Raw genomic sequence first — 18,678 nt, forward strand, 5'->3', positions numbered from 1 at the left:
TCGGGCTTTCCTGGGGGTCTTTTTTATTCTTGGATCTGTAGCTTTCTTTAGGTGCTCCATCAAAAATATGTTCCAAATGACATTCAAAATAAAAATCGCTCATTTTATAGATCATTATCCATCTGCTCACCAAATCTCATCAACATCATCTCACAACTTCTGAATTAATTGCTGTTACGGTTCAAACATTATTCTGGATCTCAGTTCCAGAATATATTCCTGATCACGTCCAAAAGTGAAAGACTTATTTCCTGTAAGATTATCTATCTGCTCTGCTCACCAAATGTCACTGAAATCTATTCATTACATTTTGAATTATCTGGCTAATAAAGAAAATCAGACAGCACCAGTGGAGGTAATAAAGTTTTGCTCTGACCTCTATGATTCACAGGCATAAAAATGGATGCAAAAATGGATTTCATGAGTTTGACTTTAGAACTGATGATGATATTCTAAACGTCCCATATAGATTTTATGTTTTCAAGTCCGGCCATTTTGATTTCTCTAGACTGATTTCTATGCCCAAATTAACAGATGATTTGATAAGATGTTCTACTAGACTGGCTCGATCATGTTCATTCCCTACAAAATCATCAATGGTGTCAGAAAAGTGCAGTGAGTGACAGTTCTTTCTCCAGTAGGAACTATGGCTTCATGATTCTTGAAGACAACTGAGGTGATTCTTTCCAAGAAGTCGATGGTGGTTTCCCATTGCCAATTGTTGACCCTAATGTCCATCCTTATTTCAAAATTGTGGAACTCACCCTCAATTTTTTTAAAATTATATACAAAATTCATGTTATCTATTATATCCACTTACATACAAGTGTGACCGAGTATTTCCAAATACACCAAAGTACATAGGAGTCCCATTACACAATTATTTGGATGTAAAATGCTACTTCTGCTTTCTTCCCACACTTTACCAAAAAAGCTACAATGTTTCTAAAATCTCAAAACTGTCTTCTGTTGAAGAGGGCAACATGCTTTTCATGGGTTTCATGTTGCGAAGGAGCCTTCTGAGAACGGTACGTCCCCATTACTGCACATTGTACCCAATCATCCACTTTTACCTATTTTTACACAAGAGTTAAATCCAACTATTCACATTTTGTGGATTATGATTTAATCTGACGACACTAATTTTTTTAATCATGTTTAAAACTTTCCCAGTTGCCCACAGTGTCCTAAAACGCTACTTTTACCATAGACTACACCTGTTTTCAAATCAAATCAAATCAAATCAATTTTATTTATATAGCGCCAAATCACAACAAACAGTTGCCCCAAGGCACTTTATATTGTAAGGCAAAGCCATACAATAATTACGGAAAAACCCCAACGGTCAAAACGACCCCCTGTGAGCAAGCACTTGGCAACAGTGGGAAGGAAAAACTCCCTTTTAACAGGAAGAAACCTCCAGCAGAACCAGGCTCAGGGAGGGGCAGTCTTCTGCTGGGACTGGTTGGGGCTGAGGGAGAGAACCAGGAAAAAGACATGCTGTGGAGGGGAGCAGAGATCAATCTCTAATGATTAAATGCAGAGTGGTGCATACAGAGCAAAAAGAGAAAGAAACACTCAGCGCATCATGGGAACCCCCCATCAGTCTAAGTCTATAGCAGCATAACTAAGGGATGGTTCAGGGTCACCTGATCCAGCCCTAACTATAAGCTTTAGCAAAAAGGAAAGTTTTAAGCCTAATCTTAAAAGTAGAGAGGGTGTCTGTCTCCCTGATCTGAATTGGGAGCTGGTTCCAGAGGAGAGGAGCCTGAAAGCTGAAGGCTCTGCCTCCCATTCTACTCTTAAAAACCCTAGGAACTACAAGTAAGCCTGCAGTCTGAGAGCGAAGCGCTCTATTGGGGTGATATGGTACTATGAGGTCCCTAAGATAAAATGGGACCTGATTATTCAAAACCTTATAAGTAAGAAGAAGAATTTTAAATTCTATTCTAGAATTAACAGGAAGCCAATGAAGAGAGGCCAATATGGGTGAGATATGCTCTCTCCTTCTAGTCCCTGTCAGTACTCTAGCTGCAGCATTTTGAATTAACTGAAGGCTTTTCAGGGAACTTTTAGGACAACCTGATAATAATGAATTACAATAGTCCAGCCTAGAGGAAATAAATGCATGAATTAGTTTTTCAGCATCACTCTGAGACAAGACTTTTCTAATTTTAGAAATATTGCGCAAATGCAAAAAAGCAGTCCTACATATTTGTTTAATATGCGCATTGAATGACATATCCTGATCAAAAATGACTCCAAGATTTCTCACAGTATTACTAGAGGTCAGGGTAATGCCATCCAGAGTAAGGATCTGGTTAGACACCATGTTTCTAAGATTTGTGGGGCCAAGTACAATAACTTCAGTTTTATCTGAGTTTAAAAGCAGGAAATTAGAGGTCATCCATGTCTTTATGTCTGTAAGACAATCCTGCAGTTTAGCTAATTGGTGTGTGTCCTCTGGCTTCATGGATAGATAAAGCTGGGTATCATCTGCGTAACAATGAAAATTTAAGCAATGCTGTCTAATAATACTGCCTAAGGGAAGCATGTATAAAGTGAATAAAATTGGTCCTAGCACAGAACCTTGTGGAACTCCATAATTAACCTTAGTCTGTGAAGAAGATTCCCCATTTACATGAACAATTTGTAATCTATTCGATAAATATGATTCAAACCACCACAGCGCAGTGCCTTTAATACCTATGGCATGCTCTAATCTCTGTAATAAAATTTTATGGTCAACAGTATCAAAAGCAGCACTGAGGTCTAACAGGACAAGCACAGAGATGAGTCCACTGTCTGAGGCCATAAATTTCAGACTCTGAATGGGTGTCTGAGTCTTTTTTATTTGCCAAAAGTGCATACAATTGGGTATCAAAAATCAGCAATGAGAGACTGCTGACTCGTTCCCCCGGAGGAGCTGGGGGATGTGTGTGTGGCTCGGGAGGTCTGGGCGGCTTTGCTTGAGCTGCTGCCCCCATGACCCGACTCCGGATAAAGCGGAAGAAAATGGATGGATGGATGGAAGTTTTTTATTGCTAAAGTAACATTTGGATTAATACTGTATCGATGCAAGCCACCCTCGAACAAAAGCTTCTTTGAAGTCAATAATTCTTTCTGCCTGAGGTCTGAATCTGTTTTGTAGTATTCTTAGCATAGCTTTGCTTGGATGCTAATAAGGCTGATTCTTCTGTAAATTTGGCATAGTTATGGCTTACCCTCAGAGGTGTCAAATCCAGCTTCAGAAAGTAACAGTCCAGCCACATATTTGTTCCATCTTCCCAATAAACCAGCTGATTGTAATTAGTTCAGCTCTTCAGGTAGGTGGATGAGCTAATTATTGAGATCACCTGTTTTAGGTGCACAGGTAGAAGCAACACATGGGAGGGTTTTTACTTTCTGAATCTGGATTTGACAACTCTGGTTACTCTTTATCAGGAGGGTGATGACGAACTGAGTCCTTGGAACCGGCCATTGCATTGTCTGCCAGATCTTGTTGCATATTTTGGTTTGGGCGTCTATCAAGGTTTCACAACCTGCCTGGACCAGTTTAGCTGGTAAGTTGTCAACTCGAACTGATTTCCCTTTGTTTCAATGATTTTACTGCAGCCACATCTTCTTCACAAGGTTGTCACCAGCTGCACAAAACTGCTGAAGCCCCTCTGATTGAAACATTGTACAACTCTCAGCAGTAATCAGTCACCCTTTTCAGTTGATCCTTTTCTTTAGTGAGATGTTTGCTGTTCTTGTTATGGATGACTGAAACTTTCCTTTGTCTCATAGCATTAGTGTTGTTTCTCCTTAGGTTTTGTCAGTGCTTAGTTTGTAAAGTGGGAGGTCCCGGAGCGCAGAAGATGGGTGGCTCCGGTGCAGAAAAAAAAAGAAGGCCGGGGGGCGGGGCTTGCGAACAACGCTGTGCGCCACACCGAAAATAAACTGGGCATGTATTGTAGGCCTAATAACACTAGTCACACCAAATCCAGATAAAGTACAAATTCCTGTTTAATGATGTACAGTGGTCCCTCGTTTATTGCGGGACTTACGTTCTCCGCGTTCACACCGGGTGCGACGTGAGCGACTGCAGCCACAGGTTGCCATGTAATCCCTATATAAGGACGCGTTTTGGCGCCAAACAGCGCAGCGCGACGCAAGTGAAGCGATTTTGAGCGTTTTGCGCGTTTGTAGCGTGATATTGCGTCGCGTCACGTCGTGTTGCCCTCCTCCCCAAGTTGAAAAATCTGAACTTTTTCCTCTCGTCGCGCCGCGATGACCAATCAGGGACTGAATATGTAGTGACGTGGAGATGTCTGGAGTTTGACTGAAGATGTGAACATGTCCTGTATCTGGTAGCAGCCTGTGAGCAGGACTTATGTCTCTTTTGTCCTTTATTTCACAATTATGAGAGAGTTTCTGGAGCAAGCAGCAGCCCCACAGCAGCGGGAGCGGAGTTTTTATTTTTATTTTATGTGCGCGCGCGAGGGAATCATCCATGGAGATTATTTTACTTATTAACTACACAGATGTATAATAAAGCAAATGGTGACTGGTTTCTAAAGACAATTATGACAGAGTTTTTTTGGGGGAAAGAGCAAAGAGCAGCCTCACAGCAAGCCGCGGAGTTTCGTTCTTTTTTTTCTTTTTTTTACGTGTGCGCACGAGCGAATCGTCTGTGTGGAGAATATTTTATTAATTAACTACACAGATGTATAATAAAACAAATGGTGACTGGTTTCTAAACACAATTATGACAGAGTTTTTTGGGGGATGAGCGAGCTGCAGCAAGCAGCGGAGTTTCTTCTTTCTTTTTTTTATTGTTTACATGTGTGCGCGTGAACGGGACAGTTGGTCCTCAAACTGGGTCCCGCAGAGGCGGAAGGACCACTGAAAGCGGCCGTTATTCAGACGCAGCTCCTGCAGCAAATAATGATACTCTCTGTATTGGGAGCTTTTCACAACAACTCGCTCCGTGTGATCAAGGTCCGTCATGATGACTTGACTGACAACCAGAACCGGCGAGCGTAATGGAAGCTCCTCCTATTTGATGACACACCGGGGCGAATTTTCGCAGCGAAAGTTCACCCAAGCAGAGCGACACACCGGGCGAAGGAGGCGCGTCCGTCGCCACGCGACCCCCGCGAATTTGTAGCGTCTGATCGCGCCCGGTGTGAACGCAGCATTAAATCCGCGAAGTAGCGCTATTTTTTACACTTATTATAGATGCTTTAAGGCTGTAAAACCCCTCACTACACACTTTTCTCAAACAGGCATTAACATTGTCTCACTTTTCTCTCGTGTAAACACTCTCTTTTTTCTTCTGTGCGAGAAGATTATAAACAGACACACGTAGAACACAATGCGCGTGCTCTCCCTTCACTCACTGCCTCTGGGGGTACGGCTGCGGGACCCGCAAAGAATCCAAGTCCTCTCTCGGTGGCCACGGAGCTCTGAGGCTGCGGTCAACATCCGGATCAAAACAGCGAGCGTAGCCTCTGGACCTGTTGCCAGATTTGGCGCAATTCCGCACAGCAGACAGGAGGGCGGCGGTGTGATTGGCAGTGAGAGCAATCGCGGTGAATTTTTATATATTTTGTTAGTCAAGAGAGGTGGCGGATCACGGATCCAGTATAAATAGCTGGCGGAGCCAACGTCAGAGGTTCCGGAGTGCGCTTCCGAGGTTCCGGAGCTCGCTCCGGCTTGTTCCCCCTCAAATTAAGCCCTGGGTTTTGTTCAATTTCATTGCATTGAGCTGATATCCAATATTTTGCTTTCATCATGCTGTTCTTTTTTAATATAATTTATTTCCTTGTATGCTTTATGCATGTTGTTTTGTCTTTCTTGGTTCTCTACTTTCATACTGTAGCTTCAGAACATCTCCAATGATCCGATGGTTTCTTTCCTGGTTTGTGTTTGCCCAAGATGTTGTGAGCTGATTGACTTAGCTTTCAGTGTAGCTGACAAGATGTTTACACTGATACCTTCTGCCTCTAGAAAGGTAACAAGTTTGGCTTTTCTATCTATTGTTGCCTGAAAACCGCCCAAAATGTTCGGGTCATTTAGTTTTTCAAGATCAAGTCAAAATCCGGCCAGCTCTGGCTTGTTGTTTCATGATTCATGCTTTGGCATTTAGTTTTAATTTTTTATTGTTTCTGGCAGTATTCACCAGGTATTATTATAATAATTCTAATAATAATTATTATTATTGTTATCATCCATGTTTTCAGGCTAATTCTCTCTCGTGGTAAATATTCTCCAGCACTTTTACTTTGATGTTTCTTCAGTGTAGTTTTTATGTAGCTTAACTTACTATTTCTGGTCTCACACTTCTGTTGCCTATTTAACAAGAATTAGAGTGTCCCTTGTTACCAGATTGTCTAGGCTTGATCCTGCTTTCTTGCATTCTGATTACCTTTGTTTTCTGGTGTATTTTCTAGGGATGTCCTGATCAGGTTTTTTTGGCCCCGATCCGATTCCGAGTCATCTGATTTTGAGTATCTGCCGATACCGAGTCCTGATCCGATACTTTATTTTCATTATTTATCACTTAAACAGTGCACTTCTTCTTGAGGTAGCTTGAACAATCATGTAATAATCTCCCAGATTTTAAAAATGTACAAGTCTCCATGTTATTTTATTTGTCTTAAAATAAATGTCTGAGGTTCCTTATGTTAAACAAGAAATTATCTAATCTGAAATAACAGGTGGTTTTAATTTACAGATGAAAGGTTTCTAAAGAACCATTTATTGATTTAGCTATTTTAATTACAAGTGTTCTAAACTTTTTAAAGAGTAATCAGAAATTTTGAGGTAACAAACAACAACAACAAAAAACATTTCCAAGGATTTTTCTTCAGAAAACTGCTCTATAAATGAGCAGTCCTGTGACACATTTCTATTTTCTACAGATCAGTCATTTCTGCCACTAGTCTTCCGTGTTTTGGCCCGACACGTCATTCCTATTGGACAGCGCGAAGCTATGTCACAGCTCAGAGCGTCGAAAGTTGGATTGGGTTGAACGTATGTTTTTTCTTTTGTTCAGTAAAATGAAATAAAATAAAATAAAATATAATAAAAAGATTGGGTTGAACTTTGACCACGTCAGCCTGCCAACAAGCAGCAATGCACACTCCCGTCAGAAGCGTCACTTTAGTTCGGCTTTTGACGTGACGCTTCTGACGCCTCTAAAAAGCAACACGTCTCACTGAAAATAATGCTTTTTAGACTGATTCTTGATGCCTCTGATGCTTCCGACACGTGAAAGGCCCATTAATCTGCAATAATGAGCTTGAAATAGCACTGATCAAAATAACAAGTATAAAATCTATATCGGATTCCTGCTCGGGATGCAACATCTGATTTCGATCAAGTCTGAAACCACGTGATCGGGATTTCCAATCTCGTGATCGGATCGGGACAACCATAGTATTTTCCTCTATGTTACACATTCCCTCCTATCTCAAATTTGTTTACCTTGTATGATAAATTTCTGTGAATGACCTCTTGCTTGTATTTTGAAACACCTGATTGCCACTCGTTCAGAAAAACTACCTGACATCAATCAGGCTGGTTCTTGGCCAAGCCTGTTTGCCTGCTGATTTAATTTGTGCATTAATTCCTGTGGACAATAAATCTGTTTTTACCTGCCTTCCATTGTGGTTCTCTGCATTGGGGTCCTCTGTGCTTAGTACCATTACCCGTTGATCTTTTTCAAGGCAAGGGTGAGCAAAATGTCTTCAGAAATTGGTTATTGGTTATGACTGCCAGCGACTGCACTTGTCTTTTAGTTGTTTAATCCTGATATAAAGTGCCTACTAACCAAGATGTAGTCAATTTATGTTATTGCACATGTGGGAATCATAGCTCCATCTTCTTGATATTCTACCTAAAGTCATGGGCAGTACCAGCTCATTATAATAGGCAATCTAATTACTCTTGTGATTCATGTGTCTTGCCAGTACAACCTTCCAGTCTCTTTGTACAATAATGTCCCTCTTGGGTTTTTCCTCTATGACTTCCTGCCGTTGCTCATAGAAAGTCTCTATTTCATCATCATCATAATCTGATGCTGGTGTATATACTTTATGACTGTGATGTTGCAGATATACAGACACACAACTGCTTTCCAGATAAATAACATAATCCATGCAAATGGATATGACAATCTGACAGGACAATTTTCTCAATAACTCAGAGAACAGCCTGATTAATTTTATGTGGCTCAGCTGTCCACACTGGACTGAGCACACTGCACTCTGCTAATGCAATTAAAAACACTCGAGCACATGCACGCACAAGTGCATGCACACATAAGCACTCACAGGCCTAAATATGATAAGTATGTGCAACGGTACACAATTGCAGCCTCTGACAGCAGCTCTGCTGACTGCATGAGCAGCTTTTATTCAGAATGGAGCAGTTGGCTGCTATTGGGAGTTTGTTGCCAATCTGTCCCACACACCCTCTCTGTCTGCTCCGGCAGAATACGAAACACCGGATACAGCTGTTGCAGCACATGAAGCTCAGTGTAAATGCAGTACAGAGTGGGTTTATAGCTCCAGAGTTCATTCCACTGCCACAAACTTGGACACAGACTGAAGTGCACATTTAGTCCAAATGCAGATTTGGCAGAAAACATTGTATATGTGAGTATTTTTGATTACTTGCGTTGAGCTTGGGACAAATTTTCTAAGGCAGCTGGAATGCTTCAGTTTTATAGCGTTGTAAATAGCACACGGTATGTCAGAATAAATACTGGAAACTGGGCTCCTTTTATAACTGTGAATCAGTTCATTTAATTTGATTTAAAAATTGTCAGGATATAAGTCGAATGCGTATCATTCCTCATGACCAAATAAAGCATTGTTAAATTATTTCTTCATATGAAAAATGTCCAAAATCCAGAAATTCAGTCGAATTGCTGACAAGTATGCAACAGTTTCTTGAAGATTTAAACAGTTTAAATCCAAAAACCTGTGTGCCATTGAATGAGAAAGTTTACCTCTTCAAAGGCTAATATTTTACTTAAAAGTCGACTGTACTTGGTGGTTAATTTAAAACTGGAGGGTACTCAGAGGGTCCACCAAGGCCCAATAACCCCCTGTTTATTTTTCTTTGACCTAGCAGAACTGTGAGGTAATAACATGGTCATCAAGCGGAAACATGAAATATGAATTTAAAATGATCTACTAGCTATACAAAATATCAAATGTCAAAATAAAAATATGACAAGTTCTTATTCAAAATATGGTAAGTTCTTGTTGCAAGGTTTATCGCTCCCCAGAATCAATGCGTCTGTTTTCGAGATTTCCTGTTAACAATCAGACAAACAACAACAAAAAAGAAGCTGAAAACATCACCTCATTGGTGAAGGAAACCAATAAAATCAAAGTAATCCTAAGATTAAAGCAATTTAAGCTATTTTACTCTTGGTTTAGAGCAATTTAATGCCATAAACCACACAATCATCAGTTTAAAACATTGTTAAACAAGTTGAATTTCACAGTTTTTGTCAAATGAATTACTCATATGATTAATTATTACTAGTTAAAGATTATTTGTGATATGATAGACAAATGATTAATAGACTTACTTTCTCAGCTCTGTGGATAACCAAAGTCTACACAGCAAAAACACCTGAGTTAAATCAACTCTGACAGAGTTCATCTCAATACTTCTTCAGAATTTGTGTAGCTTCACACTTCTCATGCTTAAACTTTAATGTCACAGCCAACAAGTATTTTCTATGTAATATTTAACATTGTGTTCTGCACAGAAAATGAAGCAACACTCCCTCTGCGTTTGTTGGAATCAAGCTTTTCCATTCCTTGTCTTCATAACCCTACATTTATAAAGAGACAGTAGTGACAGTGCACGTAGCACTGTGCATGCAAGATAATGGAGAGTAGTGAGTTTCCAGAAATTCCTCCACCTAAAAATCCACATTCAGAGGCTAAAAAGACTTTAGATCAGTCCTTCTCAAATAGTGGGGCACGTGTGACCGCGGGGAACATGCTTTTTTTCCCCTACAAGAAAAAAGTGTGATTGCACATCCACTGCAGTAGGTGGCAGTGGCACTCTCATTGTCGGAGTGTGCGCAGGGAGTATTGAGGACTCTAGCGTAATGGAACGCAGTTCTATGTCGGGTTTTTTTCGCACTACGGTGGGAGACAAGGAAAGACCGCTGTGTCTTATAATGTTGGCAGCGGACAGCACAAAGCCAAATAAATTAAGGCATCACTTAAAGACATTACATCCCTTTACCTCCCATACATTACATTTAGGGGTTAAGGTGTTGGGCTTGAGACCAGAAGATCCCCAGTTCAAATCCCAGCCTGACTGGAAAATCACAAAGGGCCCTTGGGCAAGATCTTTAGTTCCCTATTGCTCCTGGTGTGTAGTGAGTGCCTTGTATGGCAGCACCGTCACATCGGGGTGAATTTGAGGCATTATTGTAAAGCTCTTTGAGCATCTGATGCAAATGGAAAAGCGCTACATAAATGCAGTCCATTTACCATTTATCCCAATCACGCAGATAAGCCGCTTGAGTTGTTTTCAGCGAAAAGGTGCTGAATATTGCCAGAAATATCGCTTTGTGAGTGCTGCTTCAGTAAACCAGCGAGCACCGTGAGCATCATAGCACCATAGCAGAGGAGCTGAGCAGCAGTAAACATGGTCTCTGTCATGCTGGATGACGCAAGTGCTGCTGCTGCTGCAAAAAAAAATCCCCCCCCCCAAAAAATCAGCACAAATTGTTTTATTCATTTTTGTTTGGTATGTTAAAGTGTTTTACTTATTGTGCTCCTGAGTAAGTTATTCTTTGTTGTAAGTTGATCTAAAGTTCTTTCTTTTTGTTTTCTTTAATGTTAATAAGGATACAATGTTATGCAGAGGTGTACTTATAACAGTTTTATGGACAAATTATACTATTTATAGTCACAGCGGAGAGTCAGGTGGGGGCGCGAAGTGTTTTCTTCTTCCTGGGGGGGGCATAACAGAAAATAATTGAGAAGCACTGCTTTAGATCAAGAATACCATCAGACGAGTATCAACATAGGTCTGGCTTTTTCCACACTTTTCCATAAGGAAGAGAGTGTGACTGGAAAGTCAGTATTTTCCTGGTGCTTTCCAACACCTAGTGGCACAGAGGACCTTTAAATTAACACTGTCCAAAGCTTTAAAGCATTAAGCACACAGTATTATATTCTGCCAGAGTTCAGCTTTTTAACTCCCAACTGTGGAACTGACTTAGCACTGATTTCATTAACTGCAGAAAAACAACACCAACATGGTGCAAGGTTTGACACCGAGAGTGTTGACATACAATTTTAAGTGTTAAAATCACCTCTGACATGTGAGATTTTGGCACTCCAGTTTTTGGTGTGTACCTTGATAAACTAAAGCATCTTGGCCTAGGCTCAGTCACGGTCACCGTTGATGGTTCGGTTGTGTTTTCTTATTATTTTTATGTTACTTTCAGACATTAACAAATGTACCGTTCTGCTCAGCCTGTCAGCTCGTTCCATTAACATTATGAAGACAGGGCACACTGTGCACAACTCATTTAATTTCCCCTTTCATCAGCGACCTGGAGGGACTAGCGTTCCCCAGTGTACTATTAAACAATGGGCCTTCTGAAGATTAATAGCGCACACACTGTATTTCAGATCTCAGTGGTTCTGACCCAGAGAGACAGACGTTTGAGGGAAAGCTTTGGATGCATGATAGATGTTGGGAGTTTGGAAAACTTGCTCTCCTGTTGCTGCACAAGCCAATTTCCTTCAAGCTGGTGATCACACAAAACTGCACAATAGCGGTCTTATCTAAAAGTAAAAGTAATATTAGAACAGCTAGTAAGCCATCAGCAACAACAGACGTCTGTGCTCAGGAATAATACGCAGCAAGACTTTAATATTTCATACCCCAGAAAAAAAAAAGATTAAATATTTAATTCAGTTTGCGTTACGTTGAATTAATTAAATGTTTATTAATAGATTGTTGGATTAATTAAGTGGCAGAAGGATATATGTTGTGATTAATCATTTAAGCCAACAATTAAAAAAGCCTACCTTTGACATTTTCCAGCTTTTCAGATGTGAGCATTAAATATATTGTTTGGACTAACGTAACACACTATTCTACACCAAAGATAATCAGCTAGTTTAATTTTGAACCAATTCAAAAATGTAACTTATTTAATCTAGATTGTATCTTATTTTTCAGTACAATAGATGGATTTGAAAATTCATTTTTACCCAAGGCCATCAGATATGGCTATCGGGTATTGCGAAGGCTTTGCATCTGTCTGTCCATCCGTCTGTCCGTCTGTGCTCAGCATAAGTTCAGTCCTATTACTGCCACAGTCTTCTAATTCACAGGGAACATAGACCTTGCACAAGTTAAAAAATGGCTAACCTTGACATATTTTAAGATGAATTTTACAAGGTTAAAATGTCACATTCTCTTTCAATCTGTTCCATTTTGTTTTTGATAACACCTCTGGAGTCATTTACAAGACATTTTATGGCGTTAGCATGCACGCTAACTCAAACCTAACTTCCTGTGGAGTTAAATGTGTCTCATTAATACCAGCAAATGCACAGATTCATCTATAAATATTCCTTGATTTGCACAACTTCCGCTCTTATTAAAAGCTCATGTACACGCACACACAAGGGCTCATGCAGATACCGTTAAAATGTAAATACTGTTTTTGATTCATTGATTGATAGAGGGGCTTTATTAAATATGAACAAATTGTATGCAAGACAATAGGATTGAAACAACTGCAAATTATAAAGAACACAATGTTCATACAGCTGAGGGTATTTTAGCATTGCGTTATATTTAACAACTGCAAAACAATGACAAACTGGCTACCTCCCCCAACTAGACATGGGCTGATAACCGGTTTCACGGTATACCGCGGTATGAAAAACCCACGGTATCAAAACCACTAAAACTTTCCATTATACCATCCCTATGGCATGAGCGGGTTATGAGAATTCTTGACAGGCAGATCGGAGGTGGCCGCTGCCGCCCTTCCCCCGGCGCGCACTTCTGTCTCTGTTTACAAACAGGCAGCTAACGTTAGCTAGCTCTGCATCATGGCTGAAGGAGGCGAAGCCTGCACTGAACTTTTCCTTCTGTCTAAAAGTAAAAAGTTACTGGCTTTTTCATTTTATTTACCACAGAATAGCTCTTCAAACCAAAAACAGTGGCAACAAAGCACCGTAGCTTTGGCCTGTGTCAGACTCGGAGCAATTCAAGATACACACAAAGGATTACATGGAAGGAGTAAACTTCATCCCATCTTTGAAACCACTGAGAAGTACAAGCGGTGGACTCGAGATGTGCTTGTGGTCGACCAAATTTCTCCCACAAACATGTCAAGAAGGACAAATACATCTATTCCAAGTACTTTGTTGGTGAAGCTGGGCCAAGTATTGAGCATGCGGAGTTCTGGACCTTATTCCAGCCACTTTTCTCCCTAAGCAAGTAAGGCCTGGTTCATACGGCAGGATAATTAGGCCGATAGGACCCGATCTTCCCCTTCCGACAATCTTAAGGACGCCCCGACAATCATGATGATGTTAAAAATAATCTTATCAGATATTCCTGCCGTGTGTGGTGTGTTCAGAGCGCTCTGATCTGCTCGGAAGGGCGTCAGGAGCGCTCCAATCGCAAATCGGGGATATTCAACATGTTGGATTTTTTTGGCTCGATATCGCAGCATGTGTGGTGTCCTCCGACCACAAACGAGCATGCAGCCTGCTGAATGTGATGTGCAGCCAATCAGAAAGCGAGGTGACTGACGTACGGAGCGGAAAATAAAATCAAAACAGCTGTTCTGACTTACCAAAAAGTCGGTGGTCGTGTTGTCTCCACTCCTTTAAAGAGCACCTTTTCTTTTTCTTTTTGTATTGTTTTTCCCTCTGTTGTAAATAGTCCACAAAGTACCTCTGTTTGTTTAATCTGAAGTCACGTTTAATCTTGAGAGATTTTGCGAGATTTCCTGTGTGAACTGTAAATGTTCCTGTGTGAAATCTGTTTGTGTGTGTTGTTGTTCTTACCGTGTGGCTAAACTCCACACACTGTACGACCAAACCTGTTAGATCCATGATTTTTTATCTTCACATGTGTGGTCTCTCAGGTTTTGGAAACCTAAAGATAATTTTAAAATCCTGTCATGTGAACCAGGCTTAAGTCATGTTTTCAGCGGCGCAGATGCTACATGTCTAAAAGAGTGACTATCATTTTGGTATTTTCTCTAAAGTTATCAGTGGTATAGTGCTCATAGCGGTATACATTGCGTCAATTAGTGCACCTGAATCAGGCACACTTCATATGCAAATAGCCATAATGTTGTTAAAGCACATTTTAAAGCTATACGTAATACTGTGAAACCGCAGTATTTTTGCCCACGGTTATCATACCGTCCAAATCTCATACCGGCCCATGCCTACCCCCAACCAACAACATATGAAATCTTATGTGAATTTGCAAGATCTAAGTGGACTGAATTTGTTTTCTATCTGAGGAAGATGCTCAAAGCACTTTAAACTGATGCCTCACATGCTGGAGAGCATCTTGGGGACTAAGGACCTTGCTCAAGGGCACCTTAGTGGTAATAATGAGTGTGAGACAAATGTGATTCTTTCGCCTTCCCAGCCCACATTTTTTGTCCATACAACCTGGGAGCTCAAACCTACAACCCTCCAGTCACAAGGAGTCTTCTCTAATTCTTAACCACTATCACATAGTGTATTTCAAAATCTAATCTATAGCTTTGGACACGTTGAGATATGAATCTTGGGCATGGTCAAGTCAGTTCTCAGCGGCATGTGCTGGTGTCTCATATCACCACGTGTACCGCCATGGATCCTGAAGTGCAGTCACCCAGGTGAAAAACTGGTCCCAGGGTATACGGGGTGTACCTGTCTTTTCCAACTGCTGGGGTCCCTGACACTGAGGCACCTATGTGTTGGATTCTCACAGAAACGCAACACATAGTCAAAATGTCACACGTTCCCTCATGATGGAAGCAGTAAATGACCGGTCGTTTGACACAAGGTAATTCCAGCAGTTACCCTACCCAAGGATCCTCCAAAGAGGTCTAGTACCAAAGAAATCCAGTCTTTAGTGTTTAGTCGCTTTAGTGTGTAAGTCTCACAATCATACAGAAAGACAGGAAGCACCAGGAGGCTAAAGAGTTGGTTGTGGGAACAGCTGATTTTCTTAAACACTGCAAAGTAGGACAGTTCTTTTTTTTTTTTTTACCATTTTAAATTTACACTTGGGGTGGACCAACGACATACAAGACAATTACAACCCAATCATGCAGAATGTCAAAAAAAAAAAAAAAAAAAAGAGAAAACAACAGAATTTGTGCCAAATCTGGAAGGGAATAAGAATTGTGGAGGACAGCCGTCCGAACACCCAGACTGCACTCCGACCTGCCTGAATGAGTCGTGCACGTGCCGTGCACATGATCCTCCGAACACAGTACAAATGTATGTGGAACACAGTCAGAGTACCTTAACAGCTGCCAGATTACAGTAAGAACAATAAGAATGCCCTTACAAACCATACAATTGTGATCCAATTGCAGTTCACCAGAATATAATCCAGCAGCACTCGAGGTGCACATTTGGGACATTCGGCCACCATTCGACATAGCGGAAACATGCCGAACATCCTATTGTTTAGAATGCACTGCGGCCAAATGACACTTCGATTGCTGTTCAATAGTGATTCCACCCTGATTGCACAACGACTGTTTTGAACATGTGCAAAACATCTGAGGCGGCCACACGACTGTTTAGACTGCTCGAAGAATGCTGTCCGACATTTTCAAATGTATATAGCGCCAAATCACAACTTTGTTGTTGTGATTTGACTATAAATGAAATAAACTGAATCCTGCCCAATATGGGTGGAATATTCATTCGAATGCGATTCGGGCTCATTCAGCCTCTAGTGTGATAGGGGTATTAACAATCTCACTATCTTAAAAATGCCAAGGGTGGCACAACCAGAGCTGTGCAAACACAACAACCTGATCAACTTCTACATAGAAAAGATAAACATATAATAAAGATACAATTCAATGAACAACAAATATGAATGTGGGGGTCAACATGTGTGGGATTGGAACCTAAAGATTTGGGATTCTGCTTGGGTTCTCATGGGCAGGACAGCAAAAAGGTGCACGCTTCAAAGCCTAACCTGTGCTGCAGCAAATATGCCAAATATACAACAGGACTTAAAAAATTTGAGTATATCATATGCTTACATTCTCAGTGCTTCTGAATGACTTTTTTTCTGCCTTTTTATAAACAATCAATCATTTACTGTATTTTCTGGAGTATGAGTTACAGGTTTTCAGTTTTTTTCTTTGTTGTTGTTTTTTTACTAGTTTTGTTGACCCTGCAACTTATACACCAGTGCAATTTATATACCAAAAAAATCACAAGTTTGTTTTTAATAATAGTAACTATAATATCTAGTTATATAGGAATTTCCCAAGAATCTACGCACTAAACAAAATAAACTGAAATAATAAAAGAAAAATGGTGATAATAAACAGTACACTATAACAAGGCATAAAAATACCAAATTAAAGAGCTCATACACTGAAAAAATAATGCATGGCTTACATTTCCATGTGATCAGAATGTGTCCAAATAATTTTCTTGTTTTCTCAACAATAAACATACACTGGAAAAAAGTCTGTTGGATTTACATGATTTAACTGCGTACATTGCTTGCACATGACCAGAATGTGTCCAAATAATGCCGTTTCTCATGTTTGTAATTGAGAGAACTTAAGAAATTTATGTTATTTGGGCCCATTCTGATCACATGGAAATGTAAGTCATGCATACATGACTTACATTACATATCTACATACTAAAATACCTATACTACAATCTTCTCCTGTATTAATATTTAGGTTTTAAAACCTACTCTTGTATATTATATAATACCATATTTTTGTATATGTTGTTTATTACCCTTATTATTTAATTATCAGTTATACATATGATGTCTTATCTTTCTTATGTCTTATTATTTATTATTATATATATCCTTTTTCTTGAGCCGCTTGGGTGGGTAGGGAGAGTTCCCAAGGGATAAAAAAGCTTTTCAACCTACCATCCCTGATTATCAAGACCAGGCACCTAAGTGGCTCTACTCTACTCGTCTATTTTACTCTTCCTTTTTAGATATACCTTAGTATACTAGCATACTTCCACCTTAGAATTGGAATATAATATATAAGATATACCTACTGAATTTTCATGCATTATTTTTTCAGTGTAGCAGAAAAAGAGGCACTGAAAAAGACAATAGTTGAAGCAACTTAATTGAATTGTTTCAACTGGTAACACCTGAATGAATGAGGTTGTTTGAACTTAAGTTAGTAAGTTAGATCAACTCTAACTTACTAACTTAAGAAACAGATTTTTAAGTTGGTTCATTTTACTCCAGTGGGACTTAAATGTTTTTTTTTTCACCTTTAAGAGGCATTTTTTGACAAGTACTCCAGTGCGACCTACACTCCAGAAAATATGGTGACTGTTAAAAAAAAATAAAACAACCAGATGAGTCAATAATGAAAATAACCATTAATTGCAACCTTATATGTGCATAAATAGAGCATGTCCCAGTCCTACATTATGACACCACTGTCATTCAACTGTGCCATCACCATGGAGCTGTCACATCAATGAGGTCACGTCTCTTTGCAGGATTGTGATATTTATTCCATTTGAGGCAGAGATGCACGAGAATGCATTCGATTGCTGATCGATTGCCAACATATAAGCAACTATGGCATCAACTGATCAGCAGCCTGCTTGCAGCAACATTGATGCAATTTCTGCAAAAGGTTAAACGGCTGCTGCAGACACAAAGCAACACATTCTGCCCTACAGACACGCAGCTTCGAGTGTGGAGAGTCTGGCTGGCTGGCTGGCTGCAGTAAAGTGGGACAGAAGAGCAGTCACGGACTAAATGCAGCCAGGCATCAAGTCTTTCCTGATGTGCAAGTTCTGCCGCTGACCTCAGAGCAGCAGCTCCCATCGCATGCTGTAAGCAGCAGCAAAGTCACAGCGCAAAGCCTGCAGCACGGACACACACACGGACACGCGAATGCGCATGCACACAAGCGGCAAAGAGGAATAAAACCATCACAGGAAACAAAAGGAAAATGGCAATCATGTGGCGAAAAGCGCGTGAGATTGAGAGGTGGCGTTAAATCACGCCGCGTAAAACGCATTGTTCCGGTTTAGCTGTGTCGCGCTTGTCATGCGTGGCACGGCGTGGGAGCCTTCAGGGATGGTCGTGTCTCTGCTGGCACCCCCCAAAAAAAGACGCCTACAGTCCGATGGAGCTGCACATGGCCTACGCCCATTCATAATATGCGCCTTTTACTCTCCATAATGCGTCCGTTTTGTGCGCGCACTCGGCAGCGTGGATCTCACCGTGACTAGACGTGTGCTGGTGAATCTCCACGTCGTGAATCCAAATCATAAAATATGTGGGGCTCATAATAAATACAGTTTCTCGTCACGCTGATAAAACTTTAATGATAAATCTAAAATCAGGAGGCTAAAGAAAGAACAAAACGGTCAGCCTTTGTTGCGTCCTTCGTAATCTTAATCGGATTTCTAA

The 18,678-nt window shown here is 40.4% G+C and overlaps 1 protein-coding gene across 2 annotated transcripts in view; it reads right to left on the minus strand.

The window, feature by feature from the left end:
• frmpd1b (FERM and PDZ domain containing 1b) overlaps window positions 1–18,678 on the minus strand; it is a 104,700-nt gene that overhangs the window by 85,720 nt on the left and 302 nt on the right. The window lies entirely within an intron of this gene.

The sequence above is a fragment of the Thalassophryne amazonica genome, chromosome 11, assembly GCF_902500255.1.
Source record: "Thalassophryne amazonica chromosome 11, fThaAma1.1, whole genome shotgun sequence".
NCBI lineage: Eukaryota > Metazoa > Chordata > Actinopteri > Batrachoidiformes > Batrachoididae > Thalassophryne > Thalassophryne amazonica.